The sequence below is a fragment of the Meriones unguiculatus genome, chromosome 9, assembly GCF_030254825.1.
Source record: "Meriones unguiculatus strain TT.TT164.6M chromosome 9, Bangor_MerUng_6.1, whole genome shotgun sequence".
In the NCBI taxonomy this organism is placed as follows: domain Eukaryota; kingdom Metazoa; phylum Chordata; class Mammalia; order Rodentia; family Muridae; genus Meriones; species Meriones unguiculatus.
In genome coordinates this window covers 20,770,525-20,794,388 of record NC_083357.1, presented here as the reverse complement: position 1 = coordinate 20,794,388, position 23,864 = coordinate 20,770,525, and positions in this window count along the sequence as shown.

Genomic DNA, 23,864 nt, shown 5'->3' with positions numbered 1-23,864 from the left:
AGAATGTGTGAGGTACTCTGTAAATCTCATAATTGAATATGTAGGATTCATTGGAAACTTTACAATCACAGGCATATCATATAAAATTAGAAAGAAATTTATGTACTGGAATGCCTAAACTAAACTCAATTCTTAGTAAGCAAATATAAATAAACATGAAAAAACTCAGGTCTTCCTAATGATTTAAACTATTTAGACCTTAGGGAGCACATCTATCCAGAAATAAAAGACTTGGTTCACATCAAGATAGAGGACAGAAGGATTTATGGTGTTTAGAAACAAACAAACAAAAGAGAACAAAAAATAGCCAACATTATTCATTAAGAATTTTTGAGATAGAACTTGTCAATAAATAGAAGTCATTTCCCATGCCTCTGCCAGAAAGGACATATGGCTCTTCAAAAACCTGTGACCTATCAGAATATTTAACCTGCTGTCTGGCTTCCAGGTTAACTGAAGGGGAAGCAAAAGTAGTTGTTAAATGTTTTGAAAACCCACCTGTGTAAGATGACCATTCCTCCCTCAGAAAGACCAACAGGACAGACATCAGGAAGAGGGAGTATACAGGGGAACAGGACAGGAGTCACCATAGAGGGCCTCTGAAAGCCACTACCCAGCAGGATATCAAAGCAGATGCTGTGACTGATAGCCAAACTTTGGGCAGAGTGCAGGGAATCTTCTAAGAGAAGGGAGAGAGAGAAAGACCTTGAGGGGACAGGAGCCACATAAGGAGAGCAACAGAACCAAAGTATCTGGGCCCAGGGACCTTTACTGAGACTGAACCAAGGACCAGTCATGGATATAACCTAGAAACCCTGCTCAGATGTAGCCCATGGCAGTTCAGTATCCAAGTGGGTTCCCTAGTAAGGGGAACAGGGACTGTCTCTGACCTGAAGTCAGTGGGTAGCTCTTTGATGGACACCCCTGGATGGCAGAGTAGCCTTGCCAGACCAAAAAGGAGGAAAATGCACCCAGTTCAGATGAGACCTGATAAGCTAGGGTCAGATGGAAGGGAAAGAGGACCTCACCTATCTGTGGGCTTGGAGAACTGCATAGGAGGAGATGGGAGAGGAGTAGCAGGATTGGGAGGGAATGAGGAAGGGGGCTACAGCTAGGATACAAAGTGAATAAACTGTAATTAATAAAAAAATAATTAAAAAAGAATTGTACCAAATCAGTTTCATAATTAAAAAAAAATTGAAAGTGCATGAGCAGATTGTGAAATATATTCCCGTTTGTTGTGAATCTATGTCAAATAATGAGAATTATGTTTCAAAGAACACTATATATGTTGGAAAAAGTGGAAAATTTTTGAAAACCACAGAGTTCTTAGATTTTGGGGGTTGAAATTTGACCAGTTTCTAATTAAGCTTTGTGATCATAGCAGGGAAAACAACTGGATGGAGCAGAAAATACTCCTCTCTCATATTGTGGACATACAAATTTTGAAGATATCCAGACAACATTCTTACATACAGCTCAGAGACATGATAACTTTGTGTCTTTGGGGGGATGCTACTGAATATGGCTAGCATGCATAGCTTCCCATGAAGCCACACTTGAGTTAAGAATTAGTTCACATGATCTGGAGGAATCAACACACAATACTTCCTGAAACCATTAGAGAATCGTAATAGTCATGTAAAAAATACCTTTACGGTGGAGCCTGGAATGAAGAAACTCTCAATGAGCGTGAAATTCGGCTTTTCACTCTGGCACGAAACACAAGTAGCTGCAGGCACTACAGTAGCTTGTAGACCAACTACTGAAGTCTGAAGGTTCTGGAGTAGTCATAGTGTCACACCATTGTGATGTCAACACTGTAAAGCTCATGAAGTAACTGACAAAATGACACATGCATTTCATTTTCTTTCATACTTTTGCCTTCAAAATTATTATAGAACTATTTTTGACCACAAGTTCCTCAGGAATAACAGTCTCTTACTGCCATATATTCATATATGTATAATGTATGTTATATATGCTAGATGATATATAAATAGATGATAGATACAGATAGAATGTTGAAGTATAGACAGAAAACTGTAATGATATGGGAGCAAAAAGAAGAGGGATAATTGTGTAAAACATTGTAAAATTTCTATTCATGCTCAAAAAGTCTCAATTCTCAGTTCTTTAACCAAGTGAAAGTCTACTTGACCAAAGTAGCATGTAGAAATCATGAACACTGTGAACTTCAGAGTCTAGCTGATGTGAAAAATTTCACAGCAAACTGTAAAGATGAATTTGCTTATCTGAGTCAGAATGCTTCATGCATAGAGAAATAAGACAATTTGAAGACCACAGAGGACTCTACATGTTTATAAATATATGCTAAATCCTAGAGCCAAATAATTGTGACTTAAACAATTTATGAGATGCTCCGTAAATATTTATACTAAATATCTAGTAATTCTTTTCCACATAATAATCATGGGCAGTTATTTTACAATTAGAACACCTGTTTTTAAAATGAGTGAATTTTGTTAATAGTACACCTGCCACAGACTTAACCAGTCGGGTGCCACTAACAGCCGGAAAATCAGGGCTTTGGATGTCAGGTCAGACCCAGGTTCAGTGTATTGACAGACAGAGGCCACACCTAAGAGTGATTCTGCTGCAATTTTACTGAAGTCAAGCTAATAATTTTATAGTGATTTCATAAGGAATCACCTTAAAATTGGCATGCTTCCCAAAACGTTTAGACTCTTACCAAGGATACAAAGTTTATGTTTTAACTCAAAAGTGCAGCTAAGCATAAAGCAATGTCCACAAGAAATCTTCGCCTAGAAACTTTCTGATCAACGCAAACAAGAAACAAAAACCTCAAACTGTGGTTTCATTATCACGGACTAGTGAAGGGGAAAGTCATGAGCTGTAATAGTCTTCTGAGCCAAGTCGAATACCTGCTAAAGCCTTTTTCTACATTAAAGTCTAATTACACCTTGGTCAACTATCCTCCCATATGTCTTGCTAAAGATTTATAATCTTCCTTAGAAACAAGAAGACGCCAAAGAGAGGCATGCTAGAGCCAGCTGTCCTTTCTTATGCCATCTTTTCCTAAAAAGGAGCCCATTATTTATTTATTTATTTTTTTCAATGCAGTTTATTCAGGAACCTTGAACAATCCTCGGACCCTGGGGAAAGCCAGCCCACAGCTTAAATAGCCTCTGGGTAGCCAACCCAGGCGTGCCACGTGGGCAATTTATGACTCTCTTCAGAGAGAAAAGGGATCTTGGAACTACAGCCACCATTGTTACTACCATCTCATTGCCGGCTGTTGGAGCTACCACCGGGGCATTAGCCATGAGTCATACTGGGCAGACTGCTCAGACCCTGAATAACTATTTTTTTTTTTTTTTTACTATTTTGTAATGCTTTTTAAGACTAAATTTGATTCATTACTTCTTTTAAAATTATTTTTCTACCATTTTATTTTTGTTAAAGCTTTTAATATTCTACCAAAAATATATTTCCTTGAATAGTTAGTAGTGCTGTACAAGGAATCATAGAGAAAAATCAAAAGGCTCATTAATTCAATCCTCCATCTGAGAAAGCAGGATTTTCAGAGTACATCTTTTTGGCATAGATGGCCAAGGGGAACATCGAGGGCCTTCCAGGGAGTTGATTCCTGTAGGAAATGTGTCTCCTCGTCTTAGCAACATAATTTTATGCTTATATAGCACATTTTTATGCTCACGTAGACTCTGGAGTTAGTGTGGCAGTAATCATTTTTGCCTCCTGCACACTGCTTAGTTTGTTTAATGTATGTATTTTTACGGTGCTAATTAATATAACAAAACTGTACCAAATTGTAAAGTTCTTCATAACTATCTTTGCTGCATAATGTTGACTTCCTATGACTGATACCTAGCACTGTGGTAAATAAAAACAAATCAGAATTAGAATACTATAACTATTACTTTATATGTGAACATAAATAGATGTAAAGAAAATAATCAGGATTTTCTAAAAATTTTAGGTCCCAGGGAAAGCAGATATGCTGAAATGTCAGTCTTGGTCTCCATCAAAGGAGGAATGGATACAGAAATTATGGTACTTTTACACAATGGAATACTACTCAGCAATTAAAAACAAGGAAGTCATGAAAGTTGCTGGCAAATGGTGGGATCTAGAAAAGATCATCTTGAGGGAGGTATCCCAAGAGCAGACAGCCACACATGGTATATACTCACTTATAAGTGGGTACTAGACTTATAAGATAAGATAAGCATATTAAAATGTGTACACCTAAGGAAGATAAACAAGAAAGAGGACCTGGGGTAAGATGATCAATCCTCACTTAGAAAGACAAATGGGATGGACATTGGAAGTAGGAGAAAACTAGTAACAGGACAGGAGCCTACCACAGAGAGCCTCTGAAAGACTATCTAGCAGTGTATCAAAACAAATACTGAGACTCATAACCAAACCTTTGGCAAAGTACAGGAAATCATATGAAAGACGGGGGAGTTAGTATGACCTGGCAAGGACAGAAGCTCCACAACGAACAAATATATCGGGGCACAGGGATCTATTTTGAAACTGTTTCTCCAACCAAGGACCATGTAGGGAACCCCTGCTTGGATGTAGCCCATGGTAGCTCAGTATCCGAGTGGGTACCCTATTAAGGGGAACAGGGTCTGTTTCTGACATGAACTCAATGGCTGCTCATTGACTCTCCCAAACCCCAGAGAGAGGAACAGCCTTGCTAGGCCACAGAAGGGGACATTGCCTCTAGTCCTAAAGATACCTGATAAGATAGGTTTAGATGGAAGGGGAGAACTATCAGTGCACTTGGAAAGGGGCAGGGAGGAGATGATGGAGGGAGGGTGGAAATGGGAGGGATGAAGGAGGGGGCTACAGCTGGGATACAAAGTAAATAACCTGTGATTAATATAAAAATAAAAATTATAAAAAAAGAAAAAGTTTAGAAGGATTTCTGGTGATTAGAAGAAAACAAAAAAAACAAAAAACAAAAACCGGTTTCATCACAAACTTGGGAGGTAGTTCTTGTCCAGCAAAAGAAGTCAGTTCCATTTTTTTTTTTTTTTCTGACAAAAGAGGCCCATGTTCCTCCATTGACCTATGGCTCCTATCAGGATATCAACATCCCTGCTTGGCTTTCAGGTTCCTTCAAGGGGAAGTTAATTTTCTTTTATACATTTTATTTGTGAAACTCTGAACTTCCACCTAGATTTCAGTTCCTTACCAAGAATCCTCATGTGCTTCTATACTATGCTAACTCCAAAATATTTTAGAAATGCCAGCCCCAACTTTTCTTAGGTGAGGTTACAGCCTGAATTGCAGTGGGGACAGCAGTGTATTGGAGAAACCATGGTCGTTATAAGAACACCAAGTAAAGCTGTAGCTGTGGATAGAGCTTCCTAATTCTGGGAGTTAAACTCTGTGAATGCAGAACAGGAGACATGGAGCTGCCTGGGAATTCTGGAGCCCAGAAGATCTGCAGTTACAGATGTTAGATACTAAGCTCTTTACACTGTTGAATTCAGTTTTAGTATTATTCTGACAGCGCCATTTCTCTAGCTTTTGAAGTGAGAGAGAAGGACTTATGTTTTGTATGAGTTTGCAGCTGAGAGACTCTGAACTTGTAAAGCAACATTGAACTTTTAAGCATAAGTTAAACATATAAGTTGGAATTTAAATTTCTGAAATTATAGAGAATGTGGAACTCCCTGCACTATTGTTTATATTGTGCCATTAAGATACTAATATGAAATTTGGGGATAAACAAGAAAAGAAAGTCATGGTTTACTAAAAGATATTTGTGTGTCAATTTGACACCAGATCAATTGCGTTGGTTTTTGTTTGTATGTTTGTTTCTTTGTCAGTGAAACAAACTTGAAGATGTCTGGTGAAAGGGAATTTTAAATGGGACAATCATTAGACTGGCCTTTAGGCAACTCTGGAGGACACTTATTTTGATTGACAGTTGACATGGAGGGTCCAGATATGTGTAGTAGTGCCACACCCCTGCAGTTGGTCCTGGAATTTGTAAAATGGGGTTGAACAATCCATCAGCTGCATTCCAGTAAGCAGTACTCTCCACAGTATCTGCGTCAGTTCCTGCCTCCAGTTTCTTGCTCTTGATTTCTGGCCCTGACTTCCCTTCCAGGCAGGACTGTAAATGTCAGCTGAAATAAAGCCTTGAACCCCCACATAGGTTTTAACCATAATGACTTATCACAATAGACACATAGTAAGACAAAGGAAGCTGCAGTGATTGTTTTATGATTTGAATTTTTCTAATGCTCAAATGTGTAAGTACTGTAAATAAAACAAGAATTTTAGATGCAAGACAGCTATAAGCTGTCTTTTATTCTATTTTATTCTAATTTATATATACATATTATTCTAATTCATATATATATATATATATATATATATATATATATATATATATCTGGCTTAAAATTCTACTTTACTTTGGGTGCTTTTCACTGTAACTCCCTTAAACCATCAACCACCAACCTTAAATAGGAGAGAGAAAATTTAGTGGGTAGAGGGGGCTCAGACCTCTTTATTTCCCCAGGCTAGTTAGGGCCAAAGGTTCTTTTAGGGCTTTATATAAATCTCTGTCAACTGCAGAGACAACTAGCAGGCTCCTCTACATCTCTGTGCACCTAATTGTTTCTCTATGTCTATTCCAAATTACCGCAAAGTCTCTGGTCTCTCTAAAATACTATGAGTCACAAAGTCTCTTTCTCAGCCTCATATTTAGACTCACAGAGGACTAGAACACAGCCCTCTTTATTCTGCACTCAGAAAGCCATTACCTGCTGACATACCCCAAACTAGACAATTAACTGCTCTGAACAAACTGTAGTCCAACTAACATCCCACACTTGGGATGCCAAAAGCACACACACACACAAACACACACACACACACACACACACACACACACACGATAACATCTTCAAAAATTGTGCTGGTCTAACTGAGTATCTACATGTAGGAAAATGCAAATAGAACCACACTGATCACTCTGTTCTAAACTGAAGCCTAAGTGGATATAAGACCTCAATATAAAACCAGACACATCATCCCCTTTAATAGGAAAAATGGGGAAGAGCCTGTAATTCATTGGCACAGGAGACAACTTCCTGAACAGAACACCAACAGCACAGGCTCTAAAATCAACAATCAATAAACCCCACGAAACTGAAAATTTCTGTAAAGCAAAGGACACTGTCCTCACAACAAAACCACAACCTACAGATTGGGGAAGGATCTTCACCAACTCTATATTTGATAAAGGGCTAATATCCAGAATATATAAAGAACTCAAGAAGATAAGCAGCAACAAATCAATTAATCCAATTAAAAAATCGAGTCCAGAGCTAAACAGAGAATTCTCAATAGAGTAATATTGAATGGCAGAGAAACACTTCAAAAAATGCTCAACATCCTTAGCTTTCAGGGAAATGCTAATCAGCATGACCCTGAGATTTCATTTCATACCCACGAGATTGGCTAAGGTCAAAAACCCAATTGACAACACATGCTGGTGAGGATGTGGAGAAAGGGGAACGCTCCTTCATTCCTGGTGGGAAGGTAAAATTGTACATCCACTTTGGAAATCAATTTGGTGTTTTCTCACACAATTAGGAGTACTGGTAGCTCAAGATCCAGCTCTATACCTCTTAGGCATATATCCAAAAGATGCTCAAGTATACACCAAGGTCATTTGTTCAACCATGTACGTAGCATGGTTTACATGTAATAGCCAGAAGCTGGAAATAATCCAGATGTCTCTAGTTGAGGCATGGATACAGAAATTGTGGAACATTTACAAAATGTAATACTGCTTAGCAATTAAAAGCAAGGAAAATATGAAATTTGCATGCAGATGATGACAACTAGAAAAGATCATCCTGAGTGAGGTGTCCCAGCAGCCAAAAGTCACACATGATATATACTCACTTATCAGTATATCTTAGACATATAATATAGTATAATCATACTAAAATCTGCACACCTAAAGAAGTTAATCAAGGAGGACCATGGGTGAGATGAACAATCCTCATTCAGAAAGGCAAATGGGATGGACATAGGAAGAAAACATGAAACAGGACCAGAACCTACCACAGAGAGACTCTGAAAGACACCACCCTCCAGGGTTTTAAAGCAGAGGCTGATACTCATAAACAAACTTTGGGCAAGGTGCAGGCAATCTTGTGAAAGAAGGAGAAAAGAGAAAAATTCAAAGATTCAGGGGTCAGGGAGAGACAGGAGCTTCACAAGGAGAGAGAGAGAAAAAAAAAATCTGGGAACAGTCAACTTTTCTGAGATGATACTCCAAACAAGGACCACTTATGGAGATAACCTAGAACCCCTGCACAAGTGTAGCCAATGGCAGCTCGGTGACCAAGTGGGTTCCCTTCTAAGGGGAATAGAGACTGTCTCTGACAAGAACTCAGTGGCCTTTTTTTTTTTGATCATCTTCCCCTGAGGAGGGTGCAGCCTTACCAGGCCGCAAAGGAAGACAATGCAGCTACTCCTGATGAGACCTGATAGACTAAGATCATATGGAAGGGGAAGAGGACGTCCCCTATCAGCACACTGATTTTAGAAGAAGGAGAAGATGAACAAGTATAGCAAGAGATGGTGGAATTGGGAGAATAACAGGGAGGGGGCTACAGTTGGGATACAATGTGAATTAACTGTAATTAATAATAAAAAAGTAAAAAAAATTAGAAAACGTACAAAGAAACCAGATTTCTATTACAATTCTTGTTTTTAATTGATGAAATTTTAATTGGTTGATGGAAGTTCAGCAAACAGGACAATACTCATTATTTCATAAACAGAAATTTTGTAGATTTTATTAAATCATTAGAGTTGGCCTTTTCTTTCTTTTTCTTTTTTATTATTATTTATTACACTTTATTCAATCTGTAACCCGGCTGTAGCCTGTAACCCTTCAGTTGTGTCCTCCCAAACCCACCCTCCTTCCATCTTCTTTTGCAATGCCACTCTTGAATCCACTGATAGAGAAGGTACTCCTCCCCTTCTCTATGACCCAAGTTTATCAGGTGTCTTCAAAACTGGTTGCATTGTCTTCCTCTGTGTCCTGGCAAGGTTGCACCCATCAGGGGGAAGTGATCATAGAGCCTGCAACAGAGTTAACGTCAGAGACAGGCTCCTGATCCCTTTACTAAGGAACCCACTTGAACACTGAGCTGCCATGGGATATATCTGAGCAGGGGGTCTGGGCAATTTCCATGGATGGTCCTTGGTTGGAGTATCAATCTTTGCAGGACCCCTGGGCCCAGATTGTTTTGGCTCTGTTGTTCTTTTTGTGGAGCTCCCATTCCCTTTGTATCTTTCTATCTCAAAAAAGAATATGCTGGTATCATTTCTAGAGGGTTTTAAAGTGGTTTTGAGAAGTGGTCTATAAGTATTAGGTCATCTGTAAAAAGACTGCATTTTCCTTGTTTGTTTCTCTTATCTGGCTCAGCCTGTTGATGCCAATGTATGGACATATTACTATTCTATTATTGTGAAAGAAAGAAAGAAAGAAAGAAAAAGAAAGAAAGAAAGAAAGAAAGAAAGAAAAGAAGAAAAGAAAGAAAAAAGAAAGGAAAAAAGAAAGAAAAATAAGAAAAAAGAAAGGATCTTCTTTAGTTAAAAACCATTTATATTGACTTATTTTTTCTTTTCTTTATTTTTTCTCTTTTCATTATTCTTTCATTATTAGTTACATTTTATTAACTCTGTATCCCAGCTGTACATTTTATTAACCCTGTATCCCAGTTGTATTCTTCTCCCTCATTCCCTACAACATCCACCCTCCCTCCCTCATCTCCTTTCTTTCCAAGTCCACTGATATGGAAGGACCTCCTCCCCTTTCATCTGACTCTGTTTTTTCAGGTATCTTCAGTACTGGCTGCAAAGTCCTCCTCTGTGGCCCAGAAGGGCTGCTCCTCCCTTTGGGGGAGGGGTAGGTCAAAGAGGCTGCCATTGAGTTCATGTCAGAAACAGTCCCTGTTCCCGTTATCAGGGTACTCAGTTGGATACTGAGCTACCAAGGGCTACATCTGAGCAGAGGTTCTAGGTTATATCCATACATTGTCCTTGCTTGGAAAAACAGTCTTATAAAAGACCCCTGTGCCCAGATATATTTGGTCCTTGTGGAGCTCCTATCCTCTCCAGGGCACACTAACGCCCCCTTATTTTATATGATTCCCTGCACTCTGCCCAAGTTTTGGTTTGATTATGAATCTTAGTATCTGCTTTGATACACTGCTAGGTAGAGTCTTTCAGAGACCCTCTGTGGTAGGCTCCTGTCCTGTTCCTTGTTTGCTCCTTCATCCAATGCACCTCCCATTTGTCTTTCTTAGTGAGGATTGATTATTGTAACTTGGGTCCTCTTTCTTGTTTATCTTCTTTAAGTGTATAGATTTCAGTATACTTATCCTATCTTATAGGTCTACATAAGCGAGTATATACCATGTATGTCTTTTTCTGCTCCTGGGATACCTCACTCAGGATGATCTTTTCTAGGTCCCACCATTTACCTGCAAAGTTCATGATTTTCTCATTTTTAATTGCTGAGTAGTATTCCATTATGTAAAAGTACCACAATTTCTGTATACATTCCTCACCTGAGGGACATCTGGATTGTTTCCAGGTTCTGACTATTACGAATAAAGTTTCTACAGATAGGATTTTAAAATTATAATTATTTTGATTTTTGAGAATATTATACATGCGGGTAATGAGTTTTTGGGGAAAAAAACACTCACCCTTCCCTATGCCAAATTTCTTTGTTCCTAATTTAATGTGCTCCATTGAATATAGATTTTTTTTTATAAAATATATTCTGATCTTTTCGCCTATCCCAGTTCCTGCCTCATCTTCATTTTTAAAAATGTGATAACATTCTTTTCCACAGAAAATGTAGCTTTGCAGCCTTAAATTTATATGAGCCATTGATGAACAACAACAACAAAATAGTCTCACATATTGTATGTGGTATATGATATATATTACAAATTAAATTTTCTGAAGCACTTTAGGAATGCAGTAGTGTAATACTAACTATAGTTTACAATTTCTACTCCTACCCCCCCTTTTTTTCAGTATATAGAGACAGAGATTCTTGGTATAGCCTAGGTTGTCCTGGACATATTTTGTAGAACAGGCTGGCCTCAAATTCAGAGATTTACTTTCCTCTCCCTCCCAGAACTGGGATTGAAGACATGTATCACCATGCCTGGCTTTTCCCACCCTTTTCACACAAACATCAGTGTTTTTCTAACAGAGTTCTTATGAAGACTATGCAGTGTTTGTTGTTGTTTTTCCCTTCCTTTCTATTGCCTTTTGAAAATTCATCTAATTAGGAAAATCACACATCACAATGGGTCTTCTCTAGAGGTACCTGCAGATCAGTGCTGTGAAGCTGTTTCTGGCAGTCTGAGCAAAGGAACCTTTTGAAGGAGGGGATTGGTGTTGTCCTCTGTGTTGGAGTTCAGCTGTCTACTCTGAGGGAAAGTTAATTAATTTTGAATGTTTTCACTGATGAAGGACAAAAGGTAGTTGAAGAGGAAGGATCCAATGTTAGGATGAGAAGTAAACAGTTTTAGCCAGAGTCCTTCCTCTTGATTAGTTTCTCTAGGTGTACAGATTTTAGTAGGTTTATCCTCTATTATATGTCTAATATCCACTTATGAGTGAATATACACCCTGTGTGTCTTTCTGCTTCTGGAATACCTCACTCAAGATGCTCTTTTCCAGTTTCTACCATTTACCTGAGAATTTCATGAATTCCTTGTTTTTATTGCTGAGTAATATTGCATTGTGTAGATGTACGACAATTTCTGTGTCCATTCCTCAGTTGAGGGTCATCTGGGGTTTTTCCAGCTTCTTTTTTATTATAAAAAAGGCTGCCAAAAATATGGTTGAGCAAATATCCTCGTTGTATTCTTGAGAGTCTTTTGGATATATAGCTAGGAGTTGTATAGCTGGATCTTAAGGAGGTGCTATTCCTAATTGTATGAGAAAGTCCAGATTGATTTCCAGATTGGTTGTACAAGTTTACATTCCCACCAACAGTGGCAGAGGGTTCCCTTTCCTCCACTTCCTCTCCAGCATGTGTTGTCAGTTGAGATTTTTTTAAAAATTTTTTATATGAATTACACTTTATTTAATTTGTATCCCAGCTGTAGCCCCCTCCCTCAATCCCTCCCAATTACACTCTCCCTCCCTCAACTCCTGCCTGCTCCTCTTTAAGTCCACTGATAGGGACATCCTCTTCCCCTTTCATCTGACCCTAGCTTATCAGGTCTCCCCAGGACTGGCTGCAATGTCCTCCTCTGTGGCCTACCTAGGTTGTTCCTCCCACGGGAGGTGGGGAGGTAAAAGAGTTAGCCACTGAGTTCATGTCAGAGACAGTCCCTGTTCCCCTTACTAGCACACCGACTTAGATAGTGAGCTGCCATGGGCTATGTCCAAACAGGGGTTCTAGGTTATATCCATGCATTTACCTTGGTTGGAGAATTGGTCTCAGAGAGGAGCCCTATGTCCTGACATATTTGGTCCTTGTGGAGCCCCTGTCCTCTCCAGGTCTGACTAACTCTCCCTTCTTTCATATGCTTCCCTGCATTCTACCCAAATTTTGGTTATGAGTCAGCATCTGCTTTGGTACACTGCTAGCTCACTTGAGTCTTAGATCTTAGCCATTCTGATGGGTGTAAAGTGAAATTTCAGGGTCTTTTTGATTTAGATTTCCCTGATGACAAAGGACATTGGACATTTCTTTAAGTGTTTCTCTGCTATTTGCTATTCCTCTATTCAGAATTCTCTGGCTCTTATCGCATTTTTTAATTGAATTGATTTGTTGCTGTTTAACTTCTTGAGTTCTTTATATATTCTCGATATTACCCCTCTGTCAGATATAAGTTTGGTGAAGATCCTTTCTCAATCTGTTTTATTTTGATAACAGTGTACTTTGCTTTACAGGACCTTTTCAATTTCATTAGGTCCCATTTATTGATTGTTACTCTTAGAGCCTGTGCTGTTGGAGTTCTGTTCAGGAAGTTGTCTCCTGTGCCAATGGGTTCAAGGCACATTTTTCTTCTCACAGGTTTAGTGTGTCTGATTTTATACTGAGGTCTTTGATCCACTTGGACTTTAGTTTCCTTTATGGTGATATTAAGGCATCTATTTGCATTTTTGTACATGTAGACATCCAGTTAGACCAGCACCATTTGTTGGAGATACTATCTTTTTTCCATTGAATTATTTTGGCATCTTTGTCAATATCAGGTGTCCATAAGTGTGTGGGTTTATTTCAGTGTATTCTATTTGATCCCACTAATTCACCAGTCAGTATGTATGCCAGGAACAAGCCATTTTTAGTATTGATGCTCTATAGTACAGCTTGAGATCAGGGGTGGTGATACCTCCAGATGATCTTTTATTGTAGTGAATTGTTTTAGCAATTTTGGGTTTCTTATTATTTCAAATGAAGTTGAGAATTTTTCTCTCAAGATTTATAAAGAATTATGTTAGTAATTGGATGGGAATTGCATTGAATCTGTAGATTGCTTTTGGTAAGATGGTGAATTTTGTTATGTTAAACCTGCCAAGACATGAGCATGGGGGATCTTTCCATGTTCTGATATCTTCTTCTAAATCTTTCTTCAGAAACTGGAATTTTTTTTTTCATATAAGCTTTTTACTTGCTTGGTTATGTTCACAAAAAGGTACTTCATGTTCTTTGTGGCTATTGTGAAGGGTGTTTTTTCCTTAATTTCTTTCTTACCATTTTTGTCTTTTGTATATAGGAGGGCTACTGAATTTGAGTAAATTTTGTATATAGCCACTTTGCTGAAAGTGGAGTTCCATGGTAGTATTTTTGGACTCACTCATGTATACTATCATATCATCTGCAAACAGTGATAATTTGACTTTTTCCTTTCTGATTTGTCACCCCCTGATCTCCTTTAATTGTCTTATTGCTCCAGCAAGGACTTCAAGATCTATGATAAATTGTTATGGTGAGAGTGGGCAGCCTTGCCTTGTCCCTGATTTCAGTGATATTGCTTTAAGCTTCTCTTCATTTAGTTTGATGTTAGCTATAGGCTTGCTGTATATTGCCTTTATTATGTTCAGGTATGTGCCTTTTATCCCTGATCTCTCCAAGACTTTAAACCTGAATGGATGTTGGATATTGTCAAATGCTCTTTTAGCATCTAAGGAGATTATCATGCCTTTTCTTTCAGTTTGTTTATATGCTGGATCACAGGGATGGGTTTTCATATGTTGAACCACTCCTGCATGCCTGGGATGAAGCCTACTTGGTCATAGTGGATGATATCTTTGATGTGTTCTTGTATTCATGTTGCAAGTATTTTGTTGAGTATTTTTGCATTGATGTTCATAAAGGAGATTGGCTGAAATTATCTTTCTTTGTTGGGTCTTTGTGAGGTTTAGGTACAAAGGTAACTGTGGCTTCACAGAATGAGTTTGGTAGTGTTTCTTCTGTTTCTATTTTGTGGAATAGATTGAACAGTGTTGCTGTTAGCTCTTCTTTGAAGGTCTGTTAGAATTCTGCACTGAAATCATCTGGCCCTGGGGTTTTTGGATGGTAAACTTTTGATGCCTGTTTCTATTTCCTTAGTGGATATAGGACTATTTAATTGATTTACCTGGTCTTGATTCAGCTTTGGAAAGTGGAATTGAATCAAGAAAATTGCCCATTTCCTTTATATTTTCAAATTTTGTTGTGTATAGATTTTTGAAATAAGGCCTAATGATTTGTTAGATTTCTTCAGTGTCTGTTATGTTCCCCTTTTCATTTCTGATTTTGTTAATATGGATAGTGTCTGTTTGCCTTTTAGTTAGTTTGGCTAAATGTTTGTCTATCTTGTTGATTTTCTCAAAGAACCAGCTCTTGGTTTCATTGATTCTTTGAATTCTTTTATTTGTTTCTAATTTATTGATTTCAGCCCTGAGTTTATTTCCAGCCGTCTATTCCACTTTGCACTTTGGTATGAGTGCTTTTTTTTTTTTCTGGGACTTTTTGTGAGCCATTAAAATAGTTACTTGTATGAGATGTTTCGAATTTCTTCTTGAAGGCACTTAGTGCTATTAACTTTCCTCTTACCACTGCATTCATTGTGTCCCATAAGTTTGGGTATGTTTTGCCTTCATTTTCATTGAGTTCTAGGAATACTTTAATTTCTTCATTAATTTCTTCCCTGACCCAGCTGTCATTGAGTAATGAGTTGTTCATTTTCCATATGTGTGTAGGGTTTATGTGATTTATGTTATTGTTGAGGTCCAGCTTTAATTCATGATGATCAGATAGGATACAAGGGATTATTGTAATCTTGTATCTGTTGAGGCTTGATTTGTGACCAACTCCAAGGACTATTTTGGAGAAGGTTCCATGAGGTGCTGAGAAGAAGGTAAAGTTTTTTGTGTTTGGGTGAAAGGTTCTATAGATGTCTATTAGGTCCATTTTTTTTAATGACCTGTGTTAGAGTTATTGTTTCTTTGTTTAATTTTTGTTAACCTGTCCTTTGTTGAGAGTGTAGTGTTGAAGTCTGCCACTACTAATGGGTGGGGATCTATGTGTGGTTTAAGTTTTATTAATATTTCTTATACAAATGTGGATGCCCTTGTATTTGGGGCATAGATGGTTAGGATTGTGATGTCTTCCTGGTGGAATTTTCCCTTGATGAGAATGAAGTGTCCTTCCCCATCTCTTTTTTATTAATTTTGGTTGAAAGTCTATTTTATTAGATATTAGAATAGCTACTCTTGCTTGCTTCTTAGGTCTATTTGCTTGCAAATCAGTCTTCCAGCACGTTACTCTCAGGTAATATCAATATCTACCTTTGTGACTTAGGTGTGTTTCTTGTATGCAACAGATTATTGGGTCTTGTTTATGCCTCCATTCTGTTAGTCTGTGTTTTTTACTGGAGAATTGAGTCCATTGATGTTGAGAGAGATTAATGACCAGTGGTTGTTAGATCCATTGATTTTGATGTTGGCTGTTGTAGTGTGTTTGTGTGCTTGGATACTTTTTGTTTTTCTGTAGTGAGGTTAATTATTTGTTGTGTTTTCTTGAAAGTAGTTAATTTTCTTGGGTTGTATATTTCCTTCCAATGTTCTCTATATCGCTGGATTTGTGTGTAGGTATCGTTGAAATTTGTTTTTTTTTTAATTTTGAAATTATTGTTGTTGTTGTTCTTGAAAGTATTGTTCTGTCCATCTATGAGGACTGTGAATTTTGCTTTGTATAGCAGCCTGGGCTGATGTCTATGTTCTCTTAGGGTCTACATGATATCTCTCCTGGCCCTTCTGGCTTTCATAGTTTCTGTTGAGAAGTCAGTTGTAATTCTGATGTGTTTGCCATTATATATTACTTGGCCTTCTTCCCTTGCAGCTTTTAGTATTTTTTTCCTCTGTTCTGTATACTTACTGTTTTGAATATTATATGGCAAGAAGATTTTATTTTCTGGTCTAATTTATTAGGTGTTCTGTATGCCTCTTTTATGCTTATAGGCCTCTCCTTTAATTTGGGGAAATTTTCTTCTATGATTTTGTTAAAAATATTTTATTGGACTTGTAGTCAGGAATCTTCTTTTTCCACTATTCCTATTATTCTTAGGTTTTGTCTTTTCATGTTGTCTTGGATTTTGTGGATGGTTTGTGTGAGGAATTTTTAGAATTATTATTTTCTTTGATGGATACATCGATTTCTTCCATTGTATCTTTTCTACCTGAGATTCTTTCTTCCATCTCTTGTAGTCTGTTGGTTACACTTACCTCTGTAGTTTCTGTTTTCCTTCCTAAGTTCTCCCTTTCCGGGATTTCCTCCATATTGGTTTTCTGTAAATTTTCCAGTTCTATCTTCAGATCTTGAACAGTTTTGTTGATTTCCTTCATCTGTTTGACTGTATTTTCCTTCAATTCCTCTACTGTTTGTTTGAACATTCCTGTTTCTTTTATTTCTTTTAGTGATTTAATCACTTCTACTCTGAAAGGCACAAACTATTTGGCTGCGCCTTCCAGTATTTCTTTACAAATGGCCATAACCTGTTTTATTTTTATCTCCTTTTAATTCTTCACGCATTTTATTTATTTCCTCCATTAACCTTTTCATAAGCATAGATGTAAGGTCATCTTCTTGAATTTCACTTATGCTTTGGTATCCAGGGATACTTGTACCTGGATACCTGGGTTCTGGGGATCCCATACTGCTTTGCATTTTGTTGGTTGTGCTTTTATGCTGGCCTGTACCAATCTGGCTGTCTCAGGTGTAGTCTGTTAATTTCTGGTTTCTGCTGGAGTCCTGGGATGGGGAGAATCCCCTTGGTAGGGTTCTCAAGGAGATCTCACCTTTTTAGGTATGGTCAACTGTATGGTGGTGCTTCTCAGGAATTGTCACAGTTCAACTCAGGCATATGGAACTGTGTGGTAACTGTGATGTTCAGGAAGTCTCTCCTCTCATCAGGAGACATTCTGGAGATGGCTGCCCTGCTGGTAGTTTTCTTGCTCTGAATTTAGTGAGCTGCACCTGCTGCTCTTATGGCATATTTGTTGGGTGTAGCCCTCTTGAAGAACCAGAGAGTTCCACAGTTTTGTCAGTTTAGCTAGGGATAATTGATCACACCTTGGAGCAGTATCTAAGGGCTGCTGCAATGGCTCTCAGGCTTTTGCAGGTCTGATGTTGCAGCTGTGTGCCCCAGTACCCTATACCTAATCAATGGCAGGTGAGCAGAGCACTCAAGTTTGCAGTAGAAGGCTGGAGCCTAGAGCCTGCATGAACCCAGAAAGTCTTCTGGAGCTGGGTATCTGAACATTGGATCTGATGATCCCCCCCACTTTGGGGTTTCCTCCTGACAGGGGTACTGCAGTTCTGTGCTTTGGGGACCTCAGTTCTGTCTGGGATTGCAAGAAGAACATGTGGAAACAGGCATGCAGGTGGCTCTGCCTTGATGGCGATTGAGCTCCTGGGCATCTGCACATCTGCCAAAACTGTAACTTTTCCCAAGAACTTTTTTGAGGGGTTTCAGATGAGTGCTCTGAAGTCAGACCTGCTGTTCCACTCATTGTGAGTTTCCATCCAACAGAGAAACTCAGTCTCTGGTGCCTTGGGGCCCACAGTTTTATCTGGGACAGTGAGTCAAGCACACAGGCAGGACTCTGTGCTGGCACCTGTGTGCGCAGCTCTGGGCTGGCTGCTGGGCGCCAGCCAGACCCCAGCTCTATTCCAGGGATTGTCTAGGTGACCTAAGGTCCGTCCAGATCGTTTCTTGCAATGTGGGTTTCTCTGGTGTTATGGGGCCCACAATTCAGTCTGGGGCATTGATCAAAGCATGCAGCATGTGACTCTCTGCTGGAGACCAGGTGGCTGGTGGAACCGAGACCTCTTTGGCAGTGTAGCTGGGTAAGTTGAAGCTGATTGAATCCCCCACCATGGGGTATCCTCTGACCTGGGCAACACAATCGCTGGTGTTTTCTGACAGACAGTTCTGTCTGCTGGTCACTGTTCAGATCCAGCTGTGCTGTTGGTCAGAAAGAGTGTCCTCCTGGGCCACCATCTTGGATCTCTTATAGAATTCTTAATTGTTTAGAGTCACTTGTTGGTATAATGTTCTTGTGGAATGTATATAATCTACCAATATAAATGCTGATTTCTCTACCCCACTATCTGGATTCAATCTGGACATTACATTGTGATGTTTCTTGTATGCATCACCTGTCTAAAGTCTGTGTAAACATGCCAGCATTTGTACTCTACATTTTCAGTAAAACAACCAGCCAATGCTGTGCAATGGAGAGAATAGGGTAGGACATCCTGGTCCAGAGGTGGAGAAGAAAGTCATTGTGGGGAGTTGAAGAGTAGAGATCAGCAGGAGAGGACCTGGAACCATGAGGAGAGAAGACCCAGACTAAAGATATTACTAAAAGCAAGTATAATGTGTCAATTCTGAATGGAAAGAATTCTGTGGGCTTGGAGGTTTAGAATTGGGTAATCATTGCCCAGCATTGTGCTCCAGATTAACTAAATTATCCTAGTCTCTGTGTGATGATTTGGGCATACAACTGGTTTAGGAATAATGATGCCGCCATTATGAAAAGTATCAAAATAAAAATACATTTCAAATGAAACCCAAGCATTCCATTCCTGAGTTTTTACCCCGAAAATAAGGGTCTTTTGAGAGCTTGTCTGCATGTTCTCAACAAGCACAGCCACTCATACAGCCTTTGCCAAACAATTTCCCTCCTGCGTCAGAGAAAGCCACCAGGAGGATGGCCATGGATTTATGAGTGATGAAGGGTACATTTGCATAGTCAGTCACTTCAGCTTCCTCTACTCTGTTGATGAATGAGGTGACAGATATTGGACACAGTGTTACCTTGCATCCTAAAATTAGCACTGTGAAATACTGACACTCCATTGTTCATGGCCACACTATTCATAATATCCAAAATAAGGAAAAAACCTGAATGCTCATTAATAGATAAATAGACAGACGGAATGACATTCAATAACAGATCATTTAGCCTTTGAATATTTTTTTAATTTTTTTTTTATTTTTATAAGAAATATTGAATACACCACAGTAGGGATGAACTTGAAAATATTGTGCTATATAAGACCACAAAACACAATGATGCAAGATCACATTGATATGGTATACATAAAGTGGTGTAACATACAGCTGGAGTAGATTTATGGTTACTGAATCTGAAGAACAAGCTGCTAATCAGTGGATGTAGTCTCAGCTGTGCGGAAATAGTATGTTCTACACATCTGTTTGTACAATTACATTCCTGGGTTGACAATATTCCCTAATATATTTTTCTGAACTTAGATCTTACACTGCATTTCTACCACAGTGAAATTGAAGCTCCCTGCTGCTCATTCCTTACTACTTTAAACCACACTTTTATTTTTGTCTTTTCTCTATTAACCTAAACCCATTTCGGTTACTATTTTAATATAACTTTTCTTACTTCTGCCATTGATTTTTAAGTCCCTAAGTGATGATCTTTCTGAGTCAGCTGGAGTAAGCTTCTATATTAAATGTGTTTGATGATTTTGAAAATCCTTAATTTATTTCATGTACTATGCTCTTACCTAAGATCTTGGAGCAGAAAGGTGACTGAAATGAAATATGTTTTACACATGTACAAATTATTATTGAATTATTGTTCAGAAGAAGAACAAAAGATATATGCACATGGTGTCAGAATATATTGCTCACACGAGATGTAGTTTATGACACCTTTCCAAGAACTGTAGATTGCAGACAGCTTAGCTTGACACCCCTCCCTTCTTTACGTTCTACAGTGTTCCAGTGGTTTAACCAGTGAAATTATCCCTTGCCTGTGGGCCACTTGTGGAAAACTAATCAGATACTTCAGTTCTGTTTAGGTTCATGATTTCTTTGCCACAGTTCTGTGAGAGAAAAATCCCAGAATGGAGATAATCAATGATTAGAGTATTGTTAGTGTCAGAGGAGCAAGTCTATTATGTAGCAAAACCGATGAGGCTTTTGTGGTTAGGATGGAAGTATGACAGTAATCAAAGTGCTGCATCATTTATAGGTAGCCTCCAATGCATCTGGGTTAATTTTGTAATTAAGACAGGCAGAACAATTCAACATATTGAATATCGAGTAGTAGAGACCATAAGTGACAAGGAAACATGGACGGTTTTGCTCACAGTAGAAAACAAAGAATATAAATTTTGCTTGAAGATTGCTTTTCTGCATGAAAGTAGAAAAGTAATGATCTTGAAGTGTCCCAGGTATTTTCATCCTGTAAGTCACGTACCCAAGGAATCAATCATGGGCACTATTCTATATTTATTAACTGAACTCTTGCCCTCAGCTGCCAAGGCCTCAGACTCTGGGTCTGGACCCATTGTTTTTCTGGCTTGTATGCATCCATCTTCGGGACCAGCTGTAAATGTCTATGAGTTTCTAGAACCATTTTCAATTAGTAAGTCTTTAACTTCTCTATTTCTGGGGCACACAGGTGGCACCGTGGGTATTCTTGTGTAGGTGCAGGCAGAGTTATCATAGTATAGGGTTCCACAGTGGTGGAGACTTTTTCCAAAAAGTTTTTGAGACTGCCATTGTATACATTCATATCCTCTACCAAAGCCCATATAAAATTTCCCAAAGGAAAAAACATAATTTCCCCAACTCCCATAATACATAGCAAAAATCATTAAAAAGGTTACCAAGTCACAGAAGAAGACAATGCAGCCACTCCTGATGAGACTAGGATTAGAGGGAAACAGAGGAGGACCTCCCCTATCAGTGGTCTTGGGGAAGGGTATGGGAGGAGAGAAGGGAGGGACAGTGGGATTGGGAGGGGGCTACAGCTTGGATACAAAATGAATAAACTATAATTAATAAAATAATAAAAAATGAAAGTAAAAAGCTGTTAGAGACTTGTGATCATCAGTGTCAATATGCTTGAACATTGAAAAGCTGCAGTGGTCACCATGGCGTCCATGATATTAAACCATGTCCCAGTTTCAGTGTTGTAGAATATAGGCTTTTCTGCATCTGACTCTACCAGTTTCACAGGCACCCAGCTGACAGTAATATAAACACTAATTGAAGACTTGTGATGAGGTCAGAAAAATGATACTTTTAAAGTAGAAATTCTAAATCACTTGAAGTTCACTGGTATAAATATTGAGATCAAAACAAAAGGCCTTGAGACCAAATGAAAACAAAACAACAAATACTAACAACAAACAAACAAATAAAAACCAATGACTTGAATAAATACAATGGGGAAGTTATTTTTGTTATATGAGAACAAAACATGGAAAGGGGGTGAAGAGAAGAACAATGACCCTTACATGCCTAATTGGTATTTCAGATCTTTTAATTTACATGTGTAATCTAATAATTGGCTCACAGATTTTGAAGCATGAATATAAAAACAGCAGCTGAGTTTTAGAAAAATTAAATCTATGCAGTTATCAGGTGATAGAGTAGAAATTTTCTTTTAAATAAATTGCAAAATATTCACAATCTTAATTTTGTTCCACTGATTTATACTTTGCCAAGGGAATATTGTTCAGCTTATCTAAATAACTCTTTTGCACGCATTTATGGCAAACTCAATGTAAGTGCAAAAGATCGAGCCAAGTGGATCATCACACGGTTTTAATACACACAGTAGGCCAACACACACACCACACAAACACTACATATGATACTAATGGTCAAAGTAATCTATTTTGCATAAATTCCAAAGACATAATTAAAAAAAAAATCAGTGTTGATGCTAAATGGCTGCAGTAGCAAATGTAATGTCTGTTTAATGAAATGTAAGCTAGGAATGGGAATAGGCTATTCCCATCAAAATGCTCTGAGTTTATTATAGCAGATTGTTTCAGGTCTGGTGCATCCTGGTCCTTGGCCCCCCTCAACACACATATCATAGTTACTTCCTAGTGCTGATTCACAGAGGTGGTAGGATAATTCTCAAAGAATGTGTCCCAGGTCTAGACATTAAACATTCCACATTAAATGAAGCCTGAAATATGTCCATTGTATAGACAGTTAAAATATTTTTAAATAATAAAAAACATGGAGATTAAATTTCTTATTTCCATTCTAAATAAGCTTGCCTAACAAGTAGAAAGACCACAATGAAGGACACATCTTACTGACTGATGCCCATTCTATTGCCTACATGGTCATGTCTTCTAATATTTTCATCTATGTTGGCTTGCAGCATGTGAGTTCAATCCAAGGAATGCACATGCCTAAGAAACCTGCAATAAGAGGCTTTGTTTTATTCATATATATATATATATATATATATATATAGGCTTTGATTTTCAATATATATATATATATATATATATATATATATAGATCCAGTGATAGTCTCCATTTCAAAAGATAAGGTAGAAGCCTATGAGTGAAGACACCTACCCTTGGCCTCTTGCTTCCACACACATCTACACATAAATGTACACACTCACATACACATACATACACACAGACACATACATACACACACAGAGACACACACATACACACATTGTTTATTTTATGAATGAAAGTCATAATTACAAATTCTAAATTTTATTGTATATGATTTTCTATATTGTTCTAAAACATGGTGATTTTAAAAAAAACATCAAAAGATGAAAACACGCATTCATGGGTGTATAATATGAAATAACAATATCCCTTAGTTTTTATTAAAATATGTTGTGACAAAAATATTCTAAAAAATAGTGAAATCTGAAAACAAAGTCTAAGAAGTGTTGAAGCCCTGAGATATAAGCAGGCTTGGTTCATCTGAATTTCTGAAAGCCAGTGAGACTGCCCAAACAGGATGACTGGCATGAGCCATGATGAATCAGATGTTGGAGTTTGTATGTCAGGGGCATTTGGACCATATTTGGAAGGAATGAAGAAGATAATGACTCGCTGCAGTTTCTGAATAATAGAGATCATGATCTTAGGGCAGTGACTATGTCTATACTAGCTGGTCCAGGCATCTTCATTTGCCTCCAATGAAGAACATTTTAAAGTCAGTACAAAATTAAGGCTTAGTTCATTGGTTTAAATTATCTAGAAAAACTAAGGGTTATACTTGTCTCAGTAACTTCTCACCAGTTTTTTGTTTGTTTGTTTTTTGAGCTTTTGTTTATTTGTTTGTTTGTTTATTATTCTCACTCTCCAAAATAATTTGATTTACATTCAGTACCTTGAGAGGGAAAAACTGCTTACATGGATCACATGAAAATATGAGAAACCTGGAAGGTTTATTGATTGTATATAGTTAGTCTGGCTGTGTCTGTTATTCCATGGTTTATTTGGAAAACTCAA